This window comes from Podarcis muralis, unplaced genomic scaffold (genome assembly GCF_964188315.1).
Source record: "Podarcis muralis unplaced genomic scaffold, rPodMur119.hap1.1 HAP1_SCAFFOLD_138, whole genome shotgun sequence".
Lineage (NCBI taxonomy): Eukaryota > Metazoa > Chordata > Lepidosauria > Squamata > Lacertidae > Podarcis > Podarcis muralis.
This window is the reverse complement of record NW_027554763.1, coordinates 842-17,867: the sequence shown is the minus strand read 5'-3', so window position 1 is coordinate 17,867 and position 17,026 is coordinate 842. Positions and strand designations below refer to the sequence as shown.

At 48.3% G+C, this 17,026-nt stretch overlaps 1 protein-coding gene across 5 annotated transcripts in view; it reads right to left on the bottom strand.

The window, feature by feature from the left end:
- Positions 1–16,683, bottom strand: part of LOC114603409 (uncharacterized) — a 31,462-nt gene extending 14,779 nt beyond the window's left edge. For 4 of the 5 annotated variants that reach the window (XM_077923044.1, XM_077923052.1, XM_077923048.1 and 1 more), the window contains exon 1: positions 3,084–3,365. The gene's annotated coding sequence lies outside the window, so the exon portion shown is untranslated. Of the gene's footprint in view, positions 1–3,083; positions 3,366–16,439 lie in introns of those variants that run through there. The other variant, XM_077923045.1, reaches the window with a different exon arrangement.
- Positions 16,684–17,026: the final 343 nt, after the last annotated feature.

Genomic DNA, 17,026 nt, shown 5'->3' with positions numbered 1-17,026 from the left:
AAGAGGCTGGAAGGACACAGGGCAATGGAGGTGTGTCTTTCACTTCCTGTCGCCTGGGAGGGAAGTCAGCAACTCAGCACATTCAGGGCTTCACGAAGCAAAGCTTTCTGCCGGCTGCTTCCAGGCAAATGAGCATCCTGGAAACACACACTGTGATTCTTGGTGTGTTGCCATATCAATTGTTTTTGAAAGGTTATCACGATGTGGTCTAGAAACCAGTTTGGACAATATATCGCCCAGCCTTAATCCTCACTCACCACCAACAATCCATACAAACCCTCTCCCCTTCTTTATCAAAAGGTACTTTACATCTTAGATCATAATCACATTGTTTGACATTGCCTTCAATATTTTATTATGATAGAGTTTTACACATAAAAAACCAGAACTTCACATACACAACATGTGTTAAAGACTGATTTCCTGCTGAGTTCATTTCTGTGAAGAAAAGGGTGGACTCTGAGAGGAAGACCTCCAACACTCCATACATCTAAATGGGTTCTTACATCTGAGAGTCTCTGGATTTTCCTTAAACACTATTGTAAATAAAGCACTTTTTGCAACCTTTTCATTTAAACTGCTTCTCCTCTTTGAGTCTGTTGATGGTTTGTAGGGTTTCAACTCCAAAGGTTCTTCCTGTCCGTGAATCTGTTGATTTAGAATTTCCACCAAGACAGAACCTCTATCTACTTTCCTGATATTTATAAGGTTTGTGTTTTATAAAAAAAAGAAAAGGTTTCTGGCTGATTCCTGGGTAGGACTGCGGAAACAAAGAGCCGCTTCCTTGAAGGCCTCTCTCCTCCTCTCTTCCTCTTGGAATTTCCTTACCTCTCCAAGGAGACCAATGGTTGGACTTGGCAAAACCGCTGTATCTACCATTAATTTGATTTTGATTTTGAATTGATATTAGAATGAATTGATTTTAGAATGCATTTTAATTAACTGATTGTGATTATATGTAAACTGTGTTACTTTTATTGTTGTTAGCTACTCTGAGCCCAGCTTCGGCTGGGGAGGGCGGGATATAAATTATTATTATTATTATTATTATGGACAGGTCAGGGGCTTATGGGGTGGGAATTGGGTGGAGCTTGCAGGAAGGAAGGTGTGTCTTGTTAACGGAGAAATCTGAGGGGCCCCCTGGACAAAAAACAAGGACACCAGCCAGGAATACCAGAGCAAAACAGCAGCCAGTAGGCTTGGTCTTTATTGAAGACTGTCGTGACAGGACTCCCACCTGCCACCAGGTGGAACAAGATGGAAGCCCTGAACAAAAGAGAACCCAATCTTTTATTAGCTGCTAATGCCAATGTTACACCCCCCCAAACTACATCATGCTTACATCATGAAAGGGGAGGTCTGGTGGCAGTAATCTGAGCATCCTGGACCCTGCCCCATAGTTCTCCTTGCCCTCCACCAAACACCCATCAAGTGTAACAAAAGAGATATTTACATTTCCCTGCTAGAAGCAGAAGTGCGAGAATGGGGGGGGGATGGGGGGAGTGCAAAAAAACATTACCACCATGCGGCCTGACTTATACCCCCCCCCAACAAGAAAGGAAATGGCAGAAATGTGGCCTGTTGTTTAAAGCGGCGTCAGCAGAATTAAAAGCTGCCGTTTGGCCTACGTCTGGGGTCACACACCACCATTCATGGCCAGTGGAGCCCACGGCCATGCTCCCCCACGCCTGCAAAAAGGAAACAGCTGAAATGTGGCCTACAGCTGGAGGGTGGCGAATGGCGGCCTCGAGGGATCCATCCCCCCCCCCCCCCGCCGCTACAAAAACAAGAAGGCCACCCTCCACGGTCTAGCTGGGCGCCTGCCCAGAAAGAAAATGGCACCCTAGCTTGGCGGAGGGGCCATGCCCCTTCCAATCAGGCCAGAAGTTACCTTAATCCGGCTGCCAGTACACGCTCTTGATGACCCTGATCCCTGAAGGAAGAATACCAAAAGAGGCTTGGACAAAGGGGTCGGCCTCTTTTCTTTGGCCTTTGATCCGCCCCCAGCCAGCCAGCCATTGTCCTCCCTGACCTGTTTCCCAGCCAAGTTAATCCCACCCTTTTGTCTTCATCTGGGTTGGTTCTTTCTGGAATGGCTACCTGTCCGGCACTCAGGTATCAGGATGCCAGGGATTATCACTCAGGCAGAGGGGCTGCTGAGGAGCTGAGCTCACATGTCTATATGAATTTCTGAAGTTCTCCCTGTGAGCCAGTACATAGAGACATTTATCAGTGAATTCCTACATTTGGTATTGTGCAGCAAAGGCCCTTTGAATAGATAGGAAGAAACTGTGATCAAGTGCTTTGTGGGGACAAATCACAAAAGTGATGGTGCTGATTTGGGTAGTGGGCTGCATGTGCATGATATCTGCTGAAGGTGCAACCCCCCCCCCAACTTATACATAAATTCCTGCAACAGTCTGGACAGGGCAGGGGCTTATGGGGGGGGGGAGTAGGATAGAGGTTGCAGGAAGCAGGGGGTGGGGGGACACAACCCCCCACTTTCCAGGGATCCCTCTCTGGTAGCCTTGAAGGGGTGGCCGATTCCTGGGTGGGAGGGAGAAGCCAAGGTGGTCTCTCCAGAGAATCCCCGTGAGCGCCAAGATGGAGACGTGTCCCCAAAGACTGGTCTACCTAGCACTCCCCCCCCTTCGCTGCCCCAGGGATGCTCCCCCTCCCCACTTCCTCGACTCCCTCCCTCTGTCCCAGAGTCTCCCCTGAACCCAAAGTCCCCCCTTGGTGTGGCTCACCCGTCGCCCTGCGCCCCCCATCTCTCCATCCGGAGGCCCCCCCCCAAAACGAGCAGGGGAGGACAGGGGGGTCTCTATCCAAGCGTCCCTCACGCCCGTTAACCCTTTCATGGCCCACCTCTTTCCGCGCGAAACCCACAGCGCCCCAGGGATGCCTGCGCGGGGAAATGGGGTGAGGGGGCTTCGTTGGGATCCCCTGCGTGGGCTTCCTAAGGGCCCAAGGAAAACCCCCTTCGCAGCACGCGTGCAGGGATCCAGATCCACGAAAGGCGCTTTGGGGAGCTGGAGGGAGTCTCTGGATCCTTCTCTCGCCTCCCCCCGCGACCCCTTTACCTCTTTGTCCTCGCTCGCGAATCTCCTTTCCTTTCCTGCAACATCCACGGGGGGGGGGATTTACCTGCCGCCCCTCCTTCCCTTTCCGAAAGCGCGCGCCCCTAGAGCTGCGGCGCAGAGCCCCAATCCGGCGCAGAAGCTCCACTTGCGGGAGAAGCAGGCAATTTGGGAGGGGGCTCCCCCCTCCCGGAACAGAAGTCGGATGGCGAGGAAGAGGAAGAGGAGGAGGAGATGCAACGTAGGGGGCGAGATTTGGGGTTGTGGTGGCGGGGTGAGAGAAGGATGTGCCGGGAGGGGAGGGGAGGAATGGGGGTGGGGAGAGGAAGGTTTTCCCCCTCCCTTCTTTCTTCTGGGGATCAAGAGAGCGGGGGAGGGGCTGATCCCGGCAATCCACTCGCAAAGTGGGGTCTCGCACCCCAAAATGTTTACATTGCAAAATCCCTCCCTCCCCCACCCCACGCCACGAGATTAGATCCGTCCGTGTTTTAGGTACTGGTGCACGTTGAGCAGCGGCTTGGACTCTGTGACTCCTGTGTTAAGGGGAAAAATGGGGCTTTGGCTTTTGCACACACAGCCCCGACACCCAGGTAAAATTCATGCAAGGAGTGAAGCAGCCCAGAACTAAAGCGCGTTGGAATTCGTACATCCTCAGATAGGTTTTTTCACCTCCTCCTTCCTTGCAGAGAAACATTTGGTCAGCTGGGGAGTCAAAATGATTTCAGGACTGTCTTCCTGTGCTGTTTTGGACATGTGGTTTATATATTTATGTACGTGTTTGATTGGTACATTTATGAACATTTATTATATATCTAAGACCTTAAAATTTTTATAACAGAACCCCCCCCCCCCCTTACAGGCAACAACAGGCTCCCAGCTCTGTATATGTCTATGTATTTTATTGTCTCTATCTCTTTTTGTGTGCTTTGCGTTGAGAATTGTGTTTCCAGCTCAGCCAAGGAAGCTGGGGCTGGAGGGCCAGCTGTGTGTGTGTGAGAGACTGAGTGTGGGAACCCCACCCCCATGCAATAAGAGGCTCCCAGCTCTGGGTATGTCTATGTATTTTATTGACTCTATCTTGGCCAAGGGGGGCTGATGCTTTGAGGAAACAGGAGATTTCTCACTTTGTGTTTTGCTTGAAGGCTCCTGCAACATGTCAGAAGGACAGGCCCCCCCCCCTTGTGTAACAACTTAAGCAGGCACTCATAATGGGGGCAGGGTTCCCCACACTCACAGGAGGAATGGACTCCATTACAAGGCATGGTGAATAATTTAGGCAAATTCGACCGCAAATATGGTGGAGCGATGAACCCCAAACGACTGAGAACTCCCTGCGAACACCCCCCCCCCGGCTCATAGGACCTGGAGCAAACCAACCAGGTCTTTAGAAGCATGACAAAACACCCTGGATGTTCGGAGCAGTTTGCATACGCAGACTCCTGGGTAGCAGTCCTGAGAGAGAGCCTTACGTGGCTACAGAAATTGAAAGAAGACTATTGTACCTCTCTGATGGTGCAGTGGGCGCTGAAGGAGACAAAAGTAATCAAACCCCAAAAGAGAGAACACTTTTCCAGAGGAGGGGTGAAAAAGAAATAATCAATGTGATCCCCAAAGATTCCCACTATTACGGAATGGGGGGTCATATAAACAGAATTTTACTCCCAAGTAAACCACGTAGGACCCGAGGCGATGACCTTAAGGGAACCCCGCTATACAAGGGCTCCCCTCGTCCTGTCACAATGTTGCACCAAGCACCACACAAAACCCCAACACTCCAAGAATAAAGTGCCATTTCTGACTGTGTATCCCGGTGCTATAACCAGGCAGGCAGTATGAATGAACGATGTATTTTTTGAATGAACAATTTATTTACATGAGGATGCGTCCTGACCAATCAGAACGCGACAAATCTAGTCCGTCAGCCAATCCCAGCAATGGTATGGCTCTGCAGGAGCTGCTCAGCGCAGCTATCTTTTTTTTTTTTTTTTTTTTTTTTACATTTAAAAAAAAAAATTATTGATATTCCCATATATATACATTATATCCGTATTTCGTACATCTCATACTTTTGGACTTCCTTCAACGTCCTTGACATTCATTCGTATTTGTTCCTTTATAACGCATTCCAATCTTTCATATTGCCATTAATACCACCCTTCAAACATTGTTTCCAATAAGCAATACTTATTAGTGCTTTACAGTGCCTCTTTAAAGCCTACTAGCGTTGTATTTACTAAACATTTGTTCTCCAGGTAATCCGCAAATTTTCCCCAGTCATCTATAAATTTTTGATCCTTAATATATCTAATTTTCCCTGTTAATTTGTCTAACTCCGCATATTCCGTCAGTTTTAATCTCCACTCTGCTATCGTTGGGCTTTCTTCCTGCTTCCACTTCTGCGCCACCACCATTCTGGCTGCTGTTACCGCATACTGGAAGATTTTACAGTCCTTTCTTTTGATATCTTTTCCCACCATGCCTAATAAAAAAGCTTCGGGCTTCTTTACGAAGGTATAGCTTAGTATCTTTTTGATTTCATTATAAACTTCATCCCAGAAGCTTTTAACCTTCCCGCATTCCCACCATAAGTGATAGAACGTCCCTTCTTTCTGTCTGCATTTCCAACATTTGTTGTCTGTTTTGTACATCTTAGCTAGTTTTACGGGTGTTATATACCATCTATATAACATTTTTAACATATTTTCCCTTAGTAACACACATGCTGTAAATTTTATATTCACTCTCCACAATTTTTCCCAATTCTCTAATTGAATATCATAGCCGAGGTCCTTTTCCCACTGAGTCATCACCGTTTTAACTTTCTCATCTTGCATATTCCATTCTAGCAATATTTTATACATATTTGACAGATTTTTCCTATCATTATTTATTATCTCTCTCTGAAATTTCGAAGCCTTTTCTTCATATCCCCTCTCTTTCACCTCTTTTTTAAATATTTCATTTATCTGAAAGTAGCTCAGCCAATCGTATGTATATATTTTTACCTGATCATATGATTTTACTTTCCACTTCCCTCCTTCCTTCACTACCATTTCTTCATACCTGCCCCATTTTTTTCCCATATTAACTTTCTTTACACTTATCAGCTCCATTGGGGATAACCAGTGTGGGGTTTTTGGTTCTAGTATATTCTTGTATCTATTCCAAACTTCTATCAAAGGTCCTTTAAAGATATGGCTGCTAAATCCCTTATGCACTCTTATCTTATCCCTCCACAAGTACGCATGCCACCCGAATTTATTCTTATACCCTTCCAGATCTAATAGCTCTGTATCCTCCAACTTTATCCACTCTTTTATCCAGCAAAGGCATGCGGCCTCGTAGTACAGTCTCATGTCTGGTAGGGCGAAGCCCCCTCTTTCAGTAATATCTGTTAATACCTTAAACTTAATTCTGGGCTTCTTTCCTTCCCAGACATATCTAGCAATCGCCCTTTGCCATTCTTTAAACGTTTTTGTGCCTTTTATTATGGGGATCGTTTGGAATAGAAATAACATTTTGGGGAGCACCATCATTTTAATCATGGATATTCTTCCCCAGAATGATAATTTCATCCTAGCCCAAACCTCCAAGTTTTTCTTGATTCCGTTCCACACCGGGATATAATTATTTTGGTATAAATCAATATTTTTGTTGGTAAGCCAAAGTCCTAAATATTTTACCTTTTTAACTACTTCAATCTCTGTTTGTTGCTGTAATAATTCTATCTTGTCTTGGTCCAGGTTTTTGACGATCATTTTTGTCTTACTCTTATTCAATTTGAATCCTGCTAACTTCCCAAATTCCTCCATCTCCTCCAAGATTCCCTTTATACTATCTATAGGATCTTCCACCGTTAAGACCACGTCGTCAGCATATGCTTTGACTTTATATTCATTTGAGCCTAATGATATTCCCTTAATTTGTTTATTTTGCCTTATTGCATTTAATAGGACCTCCAAAACCACTATGAAGAGCAGCGGCGAAAGCGGACAACCCTGCCTTGTCCCTTTAGATATTTTTATATCTTCTGTTATAACGTTATTTATTATCAGCTTCGCCTTCTGTTCTGTGTAAATTGCCTTTATACCGTTCCAGAATTCTTGTCCCACTTCCATGGTTTCCAAGCTTCTCAACATGAAATCCCAGGCCACATTATCGAAGGCTTTCTCCGCGTCTACAAAGATTAGGCTAGCTGGTTTATCATATCTGTCCGATAAATATTCTATTATATTAATTATACTTCTTGTGTTGTTTTTTATTTGCCTTCCCGGTAGGAAGCCCGCTTGGTCCTCATGAATTATCTTTACTAATGTCTTTTTAAACCTTTTTGCTAAGATTCCGGCGAAGATCTTATAGTCTGTATTTAATAAAGAAATGGGTCTATAATTTTTTACTTGAGTTGGGTCTGCATCTTGTTTTGGAATTATTGTGATAAATGCCTCCTTCCAAGTACTTGGGATCACTTTTTCCTTTAGGGTATTATTCATCACATCAACTAACGGAGCCGTCAGTATATCTTTCATTTCTTTATAATAACTCGAAGTGAACCCATCTGGGCCCGGGGCTTTCCCTCTTTTCAGTTCCCTTATCACTTCTTCTACCTCTTCTCTGGAAATGGGGGCGTTTAACCTTTCTCTTTGCTCTGTCGAGATCTTCCTCACCATTTTCCCTTTCAAATATCTTTCTATTTTCCTATTATTGTTTCTGTCCTTATTCCTGTATAATTGCTCGTAGAAATCCACAAATCCTCTTCTGATTCCTTTTGGTTCAATTATCTCTTCTCCGTTTATTTGTATTTTATTAATTGTGTTTTGTTCCTTTCTCCTTTTGACTTGCCATGCAAGCCATTTTCCTGACTTATTAGCGAATTCGAAGTTTTTCTGTCTTAATCTTTTAATATTCCACTCAACCTCCTTGTTTATTAACATTGCAAATTGAGTTTGGAGGGACTTTATTTCCTGCAATATCCTTTCATTGTTTGGCTTTTTAATTAATTTTTGTTCATAATCCATAATCTGTCTCAAAATCTCCTTAGTTCTTTTTTCTTTATTATTTCTTTTCCAAACGCTTTGTTGGATAAACAGGCCCCTCATAACCGCCTTACTCGCGTCCCATACCACATTTATTTTTACCCCTTTGTCTAAATTGTCTGTAAAGTACTCAAATAATTTCGTCCGAATCTTTTCCACAAATTTTTGATCGTCCCATAGGTTATCATTTAGTCTCCATCTGAAGGTTCGTTCTTCAACTCCCTTCATCTCCATTATTATGGGATTATGATCGGAGATGACTTTGGCCTGTATTTCAATTTTTGTAGTTCTTAGTGTTAATTCGTTTGATATCCAAATTTGGTCTAGCCTTGACATCGATTGGTTCGGTTCCGAGTGGAATGTATATTGTTTCTCCAGGGGGTGCCTCAATCTCCATATATCTACCAAATTATAGTTCTTAACCATTTCAAAAAATGTCTTAGGTAGTTTCCCTCCTTCTGTCTTAGTTTTCCTTAATCTATCTATTTCCGTTGAGACCACCCCATTCATATCCCCCATTATTATGATTTTTTGATCCATATAATCGAATAATCTCTCTTCCAATAATCTGAAAAATTCTGTTTTATTTCCGTTTGGTGCATAGACTCCCACTATTATCATCATTTCACCTTGCCATTTAATACGGACTGCAATTATTCTCCCTTCTTCATCCTTAAATAGTTGGTGTGATTCGATGTTATTTTTAATATAAAGTACTACTCCTCTTTTTTTCTTTTTATCCGAAGAGATAAATTCATTCCCTAACCTCTTATTAATAAGGATTTTCTTATGTTTGCTGGCTACGTGGGTTTCTTGAAGGCATATAATATCTAAGTTTTTCTTTTTTAGAATGCGTTCAATTCCATTGCGTTTTTTCTTATCGTTCATTCCGTTAACGTTCCAGTTCCATAGTTTTAAAGACATATTATTTTAGGTGTTTCTCTGAATTAAGTGTTACTCTATAACTTTTCTGTCTCCTCTCCTTCTTCCTCCTCTTCGTCTTCTTCTATTTCTCCTCTACTCTGATCTTCCTCTTCACCTAATTCTAATTCTTCCCTCAATTTAAGTCCGCCTTCTGCACCTTTCGACTCTTCCTCTCCCGATTGAAGCTCTTTATATCTCCTTGTGAACTTTCCTATTTCCTCTGGGCTAGTCAGTCTTCTTTTAACTCCTTTATAAAAGAAAGAGACCCCTTCGGGAAATTCCCATCGGAAGTCAATCCTATTCTTTTTAAGTAATTGCACTAGTGGTTTATACGATTCTCTTCGTTTTAGCAGCCTTATGGGGATGTCTTTAAATATGATTATGTAGTGTCCATCAATATATAATCTCTTTTCCCTATTTCTTTGCAGGACCAGGTTCCTCATCTCCCTGTCTTTGAATGTAACTAAGCAGTCCCCTGGAAATTTCCTGGCTTTATTTGTTTTTATTTTCATTCTATACGCATTTATAATTGTCCTTGCCACGTCTTCCTCTTCCACTTCCATCCACTGTGCTATTTCCTTCACTAATCTTTCTTTTATATTCTCATTTTGTACTTCTGGAATTTGCCTCAGTCTTAAATTAATCTCCCTCTGTTTTAGATCATTCATTGCGATGGAGTCTTTAATTTCTTCCTGTATTTTATTTAAATCTGCTATCTCATTCCTCATTCTTTCTTCTTCTCGCTTCATTTCTTTCATTTCCTGCTTTGTCTTTTTTAGTCCCTCATCCACTCTTTTTGAAACCTCTTTAATCTGTCCTTTTAGCTCCCTTACTGTCTCATCAATCTTTTTATCCATTTTACCAATTTTATTGTCCACCTGTTCCAATTTTGTTTCCAAATTTTTTTCGCTTTGTTTTATTTCTGCGAACATCCTCAATATTTCTGTTCTAAATTCTGTTTCTTGCTTTGAAGCTCTCCTCTCAGTTGGGGTACCTCCCTCTACCCCTTTCTTTTGAGTGTGTGACATTGTCCTTAAGCCTCTGGAATTCCTTTATACCGTTAAGTGTAATCCTTGTAGTTAGACTATTCAGCTTTCAGTTAACCCCAAGAGGTATTGGCCCCCCGGGGTACTTTAAACCCTCTTATATATTAACAACCTATAATAGCCAGTATCATTTTACCAAAAATAAGGAGAAGGCCACCATACCCCACTTCTTTACAGAATCTCACAATGCCTGATCTTATACAATATGCTTCGATATTTTCCCCTCCTTCCAGAGGTTTTGTTTTTTTTTTTAAGAAAGTTGGTTGGACCCCCTTCACAATGATATCCTGATTACACTCTTTTTACCACAATTCGGGCTCGTCCAACCACTCTTTAACAACCACTTGACCTGTGAGGATCTGGGTCCCGAAGTAGTCTTTACCAAATTAAGGTGCAATATTTAATTCCTTCCACCAGGAGGAGTCAGACCTTTCATCTTGTAAAGCAGAGTTCTTAAGTGTTTAGAAGATTGGTTAATTAGTCTTTCCTGTTTGCCTAGTTTCCACGTTGTTCTCCCACCCGTTCCTACCTCTTTCCGTAGCCCCAATGTTAGATCCAAGAAAGGAAAAACAATAAAAAGGCGTAACAGATGTAACAGAAAGAAAAAGCCCCGGAACGGCGATACAATAGTTCAAAATGTCAAGAGTGTGTTTTTCTTCCCTTTCCCCGGAGTTTTCTTAAGAGCCACTTAACCCGTCGTCTCGCCAAAGTCTTAATAGGAGTCCTCTTAACAGTAGTCTCCTTTGTCCTCTTTATAGTTCACTCTTTATAGTTCACTGTCTCTGTTGCAGTAGCGACTGAGTTTTTTCCTTAATGCCGCACTTCTCTGCCCTCCCTCGATTGTTTCCTTTTCCCCTCTGCAGTCGGGAAAGGTTTAGTTTCTGAATGAGTCAGTGGGGGGGACGGACACTGTAACCGCTAGCAGCAACTTACTTTCTCCTTCGGCTCTGCAAACCGCGCTGCGTCTTATTCCGCTGAAGACAAACGGACGCTGAACTCGACTGTTTCTCTTTCTACTCAGAAACTTCCTTGTCCTCTCCACTCCACTGTTTCCAACGCTCCTTCTCAGTATCTGAGTTTCTTTGTATCGAGAGCAAGGCGCTTAGCCTGCAGGCTCGGGGCTTCGCTAATTCGCCTCATATATCTAAGACCTTAAAATTCTTGTAACAGAAACCACCCCCCCACAGGCAACAACAGGCACCCAGCTCTGTATATGTCTATGTATTTTATTGTCTCTATCTCTTTTTGTGTGCTTTGCGTTGAGAATTGTGTTTCCAGCTCAGCCAAGGGAACTGGGGCTGGAGGGCCAGCTGTGTGTGTGAGAGAGACTGAGTGCCCGATTCAATGAGCGCTGACAAGGTGATGACAGCTCCTGCTGAGAGAACAATGGACTAAGTTCATCGAAACCTCATTACCTTGTAATCCACTCATAAAACTGGATCTGATGTAGTGAGGCCAATTCAAGTTTTTTCCGAACCCACTGTCTGTATGGTGAATAGCCAAAAACGCTTAGAAATTCATAGGAAATCACTGGTTTCAACGATTCTCTTCATTCCATCGCCAATTTGCTTCATTGGCCAAGGGCTTGGAAACCACTCAGTCCCCACCGTAATCCCTTAAGCGGGAGGCCACGTACTCACAGGAAGGTACTCATTTGTGTCAATCGCTGGGCAAAAGCTCCACTCCGGACTTGCCCAGGTGCCAGACTATGCAAACCAAAGTTCTATTGTTCTTTTGCAGTAGGTGCTTAGAATGTACTTCCCAATACATATCCTGTGTTTGCCTGTTCCCCTGACACATTCCTCCTATGTGAATCATGTATAACCCTCCCCTTTTCTGATGTAGTGATGATGCTCCACAAACTGCATGCTGGGATAAGATAGAAACTTTTAAAAGACCTTGTCACCCCATCCTCAGGGTACAATTCCCCTTTGGACCTGTTGCGTAATAAACTTTGGTCTACAGCAGTGTTTCCCAACCTTTTTTGGGCAAAGGCACACTTGTTTCATGAAAAAAATCTCGAGGCACACCACCATTACAGCCCCGTGACGTCAGCGCGCAGCGTCACGCCGGGAGGGACGCACGAAAGTGTAAGTTTCAATTTTTCCCCCTCCCCCTTGCCTTCCTTCTGTGCCAACTGCCAAAAAGCCAAGAAAAAAGCCAAGACTTTAGGGCAGCAGGTCGACACGGAAGAAGCTCCTACCTAAGGACAGGTGCGACGGCCGTGTCCTCTTCTGCCACACTTGGTAGCCCTGCCTCACGGTCGTGACTCCCACCCTGATTTCTCCCCGCAGGTCGAGCGGCACAGGCAGCCCAATGTGTCCAGCCCAGACACAAGCCCCGCTTCCCCACTCTAGATCCTGAATGCGACCAAGTGCTCTGGACTCCCGAGCAGGGTGGGAAAGAGGACTCGCATCTGGTAGCCTCCGGGCTCCTCGCCTGCTCGAGGGATGGCATTGCAGGCAAGCTGCCGGCCGTCGCCATCGCCGCCCCCTCATGCGAGTGGACCTGCCCGGAGTGGTGGGCCGGGGGAGGCTCGCTCTCTGTGGGGATGTGGCCCGCACGCGCGACCCCGCTTCCTCCTGCCCAGGGCTGAGCTCCTTACCCGCGATCTCGGTCTCGCGCACGCGGATCCCACTTATTCTGAAGCTCGCACCACTAGCCGGGGCTCTCACACTGTGCCAGGGCGAGGCGGCGCGGCCCACTGACGTCATCGCGGCTCGCCGCCGCCCTCGACTTCCCTGTTCCCTCCCCTCCCTCGGGTCGCCGTGGTTACCGAGGACTGCAAGCTGCTCGGGCGAGCGTGGGGCATTAAGTGGGAGAAGGAAAATTAAAATTAAAACTCGCCTGAAGGCCGCCTCTCCGGATACAGTGGTGCCTCGCAAGACGAAATTAATTCGTTCCGCAAGTCTCTTCGTCTTGCGAGTTTTTCGTCTTGCGATGCACGGTTTCCCATAGGAATGCATTGAAAATCAATTAATGCGTTCCTAGGGAAACCGCCTTCAGACCAGGTCCGGGGACAGTCTGTCCCCCGACCTCTTCTGAAGGCTGGGGGGGGGGACAAGGGCTTTTCTTCCCACCCCCAGCATTTTAAAAAACCCCGGGACAGCGGAGGACTTCTCCGCTGTCTGGGGCGATTTAAAAGCCCCTGGGAAGGCAGGCAGGGGGGACAAAGATTTTCGCCCCCCGCCCGCCTTCAGAAGAGGTCCTGGACCTCTTCTGAAGGTGGGCGGGGGCGAAAGTCTTTGCTCCCCCCTGCCTGCCTTCCCGGGAGAGCGGAGAAAGGCAGCGCGCCCTTGCCGCTGCCCCCCGACTTGGCTGGAAGGCTGGCGGGGGGAGAAGCCTGCTCCTCCCCATCGCCAGCCCCGCAAACTCGGGGGACAGCGGGAGAGGTGCAGCGCGCCCTTGCCGCTCCCCCCCCGACTTGGCTGGAAGGCTGGCGGGGGGAGAAGCCTGCTCCTCCCCATCGCCAGCCCCGCAAACTCGGGGGACAGCGGGAGAGGCGCAGCGCGCCCTTGCCGCTGCCCCCCGACTTGGCTGGAAGGCTGGCGGGGGGAGAAGCCTGCTCCTCCCCATCGCCAGCCCTGCAAACTCGGGGGACAGCGGGAGAGGCGCAGCGCGCCCTTGCCGCTGCCCCCCGACTTGGCTGGAAGGCTGGCGGGGGGAGAAGCCTGCTCCTCCCCATCGCCAGCCCCGCAAACTCGGGGGACAGCGGGAGAGGCGCAGCGTGCCCTTGCCGCTGCCCCCCGACTTGGCTGGAAGGCTGGCGGGGGGAGAAGCCTGCTCCTCCCCATCGCCAGCCCTGCAAACTCGGGGGACAGCGGGAGAGGCGCAGCGCGCCCTTGCCGCTGCCCCCCGACTTGGCTGGAAGGCTGGCGGGGGGAGAAGCCTGCTCCTCCCCATCGCCAGCCCCGCAAACTCGGGGGACAGCGGGAGAGGCGCAGCGCGCCATCCCGCTGTCTCCCGACATGGTTTGGAGGCTGGCGGAGGGCTTCCTCCTCCCCCAGCCCCGCAAGCTCCCAGAGCGATGCCAAAGCTGCGCGCAGCTTCGGCATGGCTCTGGGTCCCGTTCTGGGGGAGGGGGAAGCTCGGGCTTCCCCCGCCCCAGCCCCACGCCTGGCGGTGGGGGAATAATTTTTCCCCCCTTTATTCCCCCCCCCCGCCAATTTTTCCCGCGGCACACCAGACAACGTCTCGCGGCACACTAGTGTGCCGCGGAACACCGGTTGGGAAACACTGGTCTACAGCTATTTGCTCTGGTTGGTGGCTGGACTCCTTCCTTTATTCCGCAGGGACCCACGGGCTCTGCCCAACGAGCTGGGTGGCTGAGGAGCCTCACACCTGGATCCCCCCTCCCCCGTAACACCAAATTAGCCCTTTATTGGTCAGACCTAGGAGTTTTCATAGCCTTTGGGGGCATACAAGACCCGGACTCTGAGCCTTTTTCCCTTGAGGGTCCCCCAGCTGGTGCCTCCCCCCCTTTCACGCAGCCAGCCCATGACAGCAACAGCAGCAACAGTAAATTCAGTATGATAATAATATTCACACTGGTCCTCTGGCAGGAAGATTGATAACTTCTGGGACTATGGAAAAGTACTATCTTCCCCAAATCCCAGAATAAGCAGTAGATCTGGGGTTGCCCCATGGGGTTCATGAGTGAAGATGGGACCCATCAGGAGACTTTCCTGGTACATGCAGCCCCTCCTTCCCTCTCTTGCAATAAGGCTTGGGGGGAAATCTCCCATTAAATTACAGTATTTTAAGTTTTCTTCTGAATGTGTAGGAGACAGGGAGAGGTTCCAGTGAAGAAGCAGTGTTTGGAGATCACACGTGGTGGGGGTGATAGAGTTTGGTGCAAAAACCAGTCACACACATATGCACCCATTTTGCATGCTTGAGTACAGCAACTCCAGGGCATGAGCTAAGTATAACCAGGATAGGGGCCACGTGTAAAGCAATTCCCATACTGAGGTCAAAAACGCACACAGAGGCAGCAGGAGTTCTTCAGTAATAGTTTACTGATCTTTCAAAGCATACAGTTCTCACTGGGTCCCCAGTGAGGCACAAAACTTAGCTCCTGAGAACAAATCCAGTTTCAGCAGTAGAAAAATACAGCACACAGGATATCTACATCAGGCAGATTGCCCCTTCCAATCAGGCCAGAAGTTACCTTAATCCGGCTGCCAGGACATGCCCCTGAGGATCCTGATCCTGGAAGGAAGAAAACCAAAAGAGGCTTGGACAAAGGGGTCGGCCTCTTTTCTTTGGCCTTTGATCTGCCCCCAGCCAGCCAGCCATTGTCCTCCCTGACCTGTTTCCAAGGCAACTTAATCCCACCCTTTTGTCTTCATCTGGGTTTGTTCTTTCTGGAATGGCACTCAGGTCTGGCACTCAGGTATCAGGATGCCAGGGATTATTCCTCAGGCAGAGGGGCTGCTGAGGAGCTGAGCTCACATGTCTATATGAATTTCTGAAGTTCTCCCTGTGAGCCAGTACATAGAGACATTTATCAGTGAATTCCTACATTTGGTATCGTGCAGCAAAGGCCCTTTGAATAGATAGGAAGAAACTGTGATCAAGTGCCTTGTGGGGACAAATCAGAAAAGTGATGGTGCTGATTTGGGTAGTGGGATGCATGTGCATGATATCTGCTGAAGGTGCAACCCCCCCCCCCAACTTATACATAAATTCCTGCAACAGTCTGGACAGGGCAGGGGCTTATGGGGGGGGAGTAGGATAGAGGTTGCAGGAAGCAGGGGGGTGGGGGGACACAACCCCCCACTTTCCAGGGATCCCTCTCTGGTAGCCTTGAAGGGGTGGCGATTCCTGGGTGGGAGGGAGAAGCCAAGGTGGTCTCTCCAGAGAATCCCCGTGAGCGCCAAGATGGAGACGTGTCCCCAAAGACTGGCCTACCTAGCACTCCCCCCCCTCGCTGCCCCAGGGATGCTCCCCCTCCCCACTTCCTCGACTCGCTCCCTCTGTCCCAGAGTCTCCCCTGAACCCAAAGTCCCCCCTTGGTGTGGCTCACCCGTCGCCCCCCCATCTCTCCATCCGGAGGGCCCCCCCCCAAGACGAGCAGGGGAGGATAGGGGGGTCTCTATCCAAGCGTCCCTCACGCCCGTTAACCCTTTCATGGCCCACCTCTTTCCGCGCGGAACCCACAGCGCCCCAGGGATGCCTGCGCGGGGAAATGGGGCGAGGGGGCTTCGTTGGGATCCCCTGGGTGGGCTTCCTAAGGGCCCAAGGAAAACCCCCTTCGCAGCACGCGTGCAGGGATCCAGATGCACGATAGGCGCTTTGGGGAGCTGGAGGGGGTCTCTGGATCCTTCTCTCGCCTCCCCCCGCGACCCCTTTACCTCTTTGTCCTCGCTCGCGAATCTCCTTTCCTTTCCTGCAACATCCACGTGGGTGGGGGGGATTTACCTGCCGCCCCTCCTCCCCTTTCCGAAAGCGCCCGCCCCTAGAGCTGCGGGGCAGAGGCCGAATCCGGCGCAGAAGCTCCACTTGCGGGAGAAGCAGGCAATTTGGGAGGGGTCTCTTTCCCCCCCTCCCCACTCCCGGAACAGAAGTCGGATGGCGAGGAAGAGGAAGAGGAGGAGGAGATGCAACGTATGGGGGCGGGATTTGGGGTTGTGGGGGCGGGGTGAGAGAAGGATGTGCCGGGAGGGGAGGGGAGGATTTGGGGGGGGGATAGAGGAAGGTTTCCCCCCTCACTTCTTTCTTCTGGGGATCAGGAGAGCGGGGGAGGGGCTGATCCCGGCAATCCACTCCCAAAGTGGGGTCTCGCACCCCAAAATGTTTACATTGCAAAATCCTTCCCTCCCCCACCCCACGCCACGAGATTAGATCCGTCCGTGTTTTAGGTACTGGTGCACGTTGAGCAGCGGCTTGGACTCTGTGACTCCTGTGTTACGGGGGGAAATGGGGCTTTGGCTTTTGCACA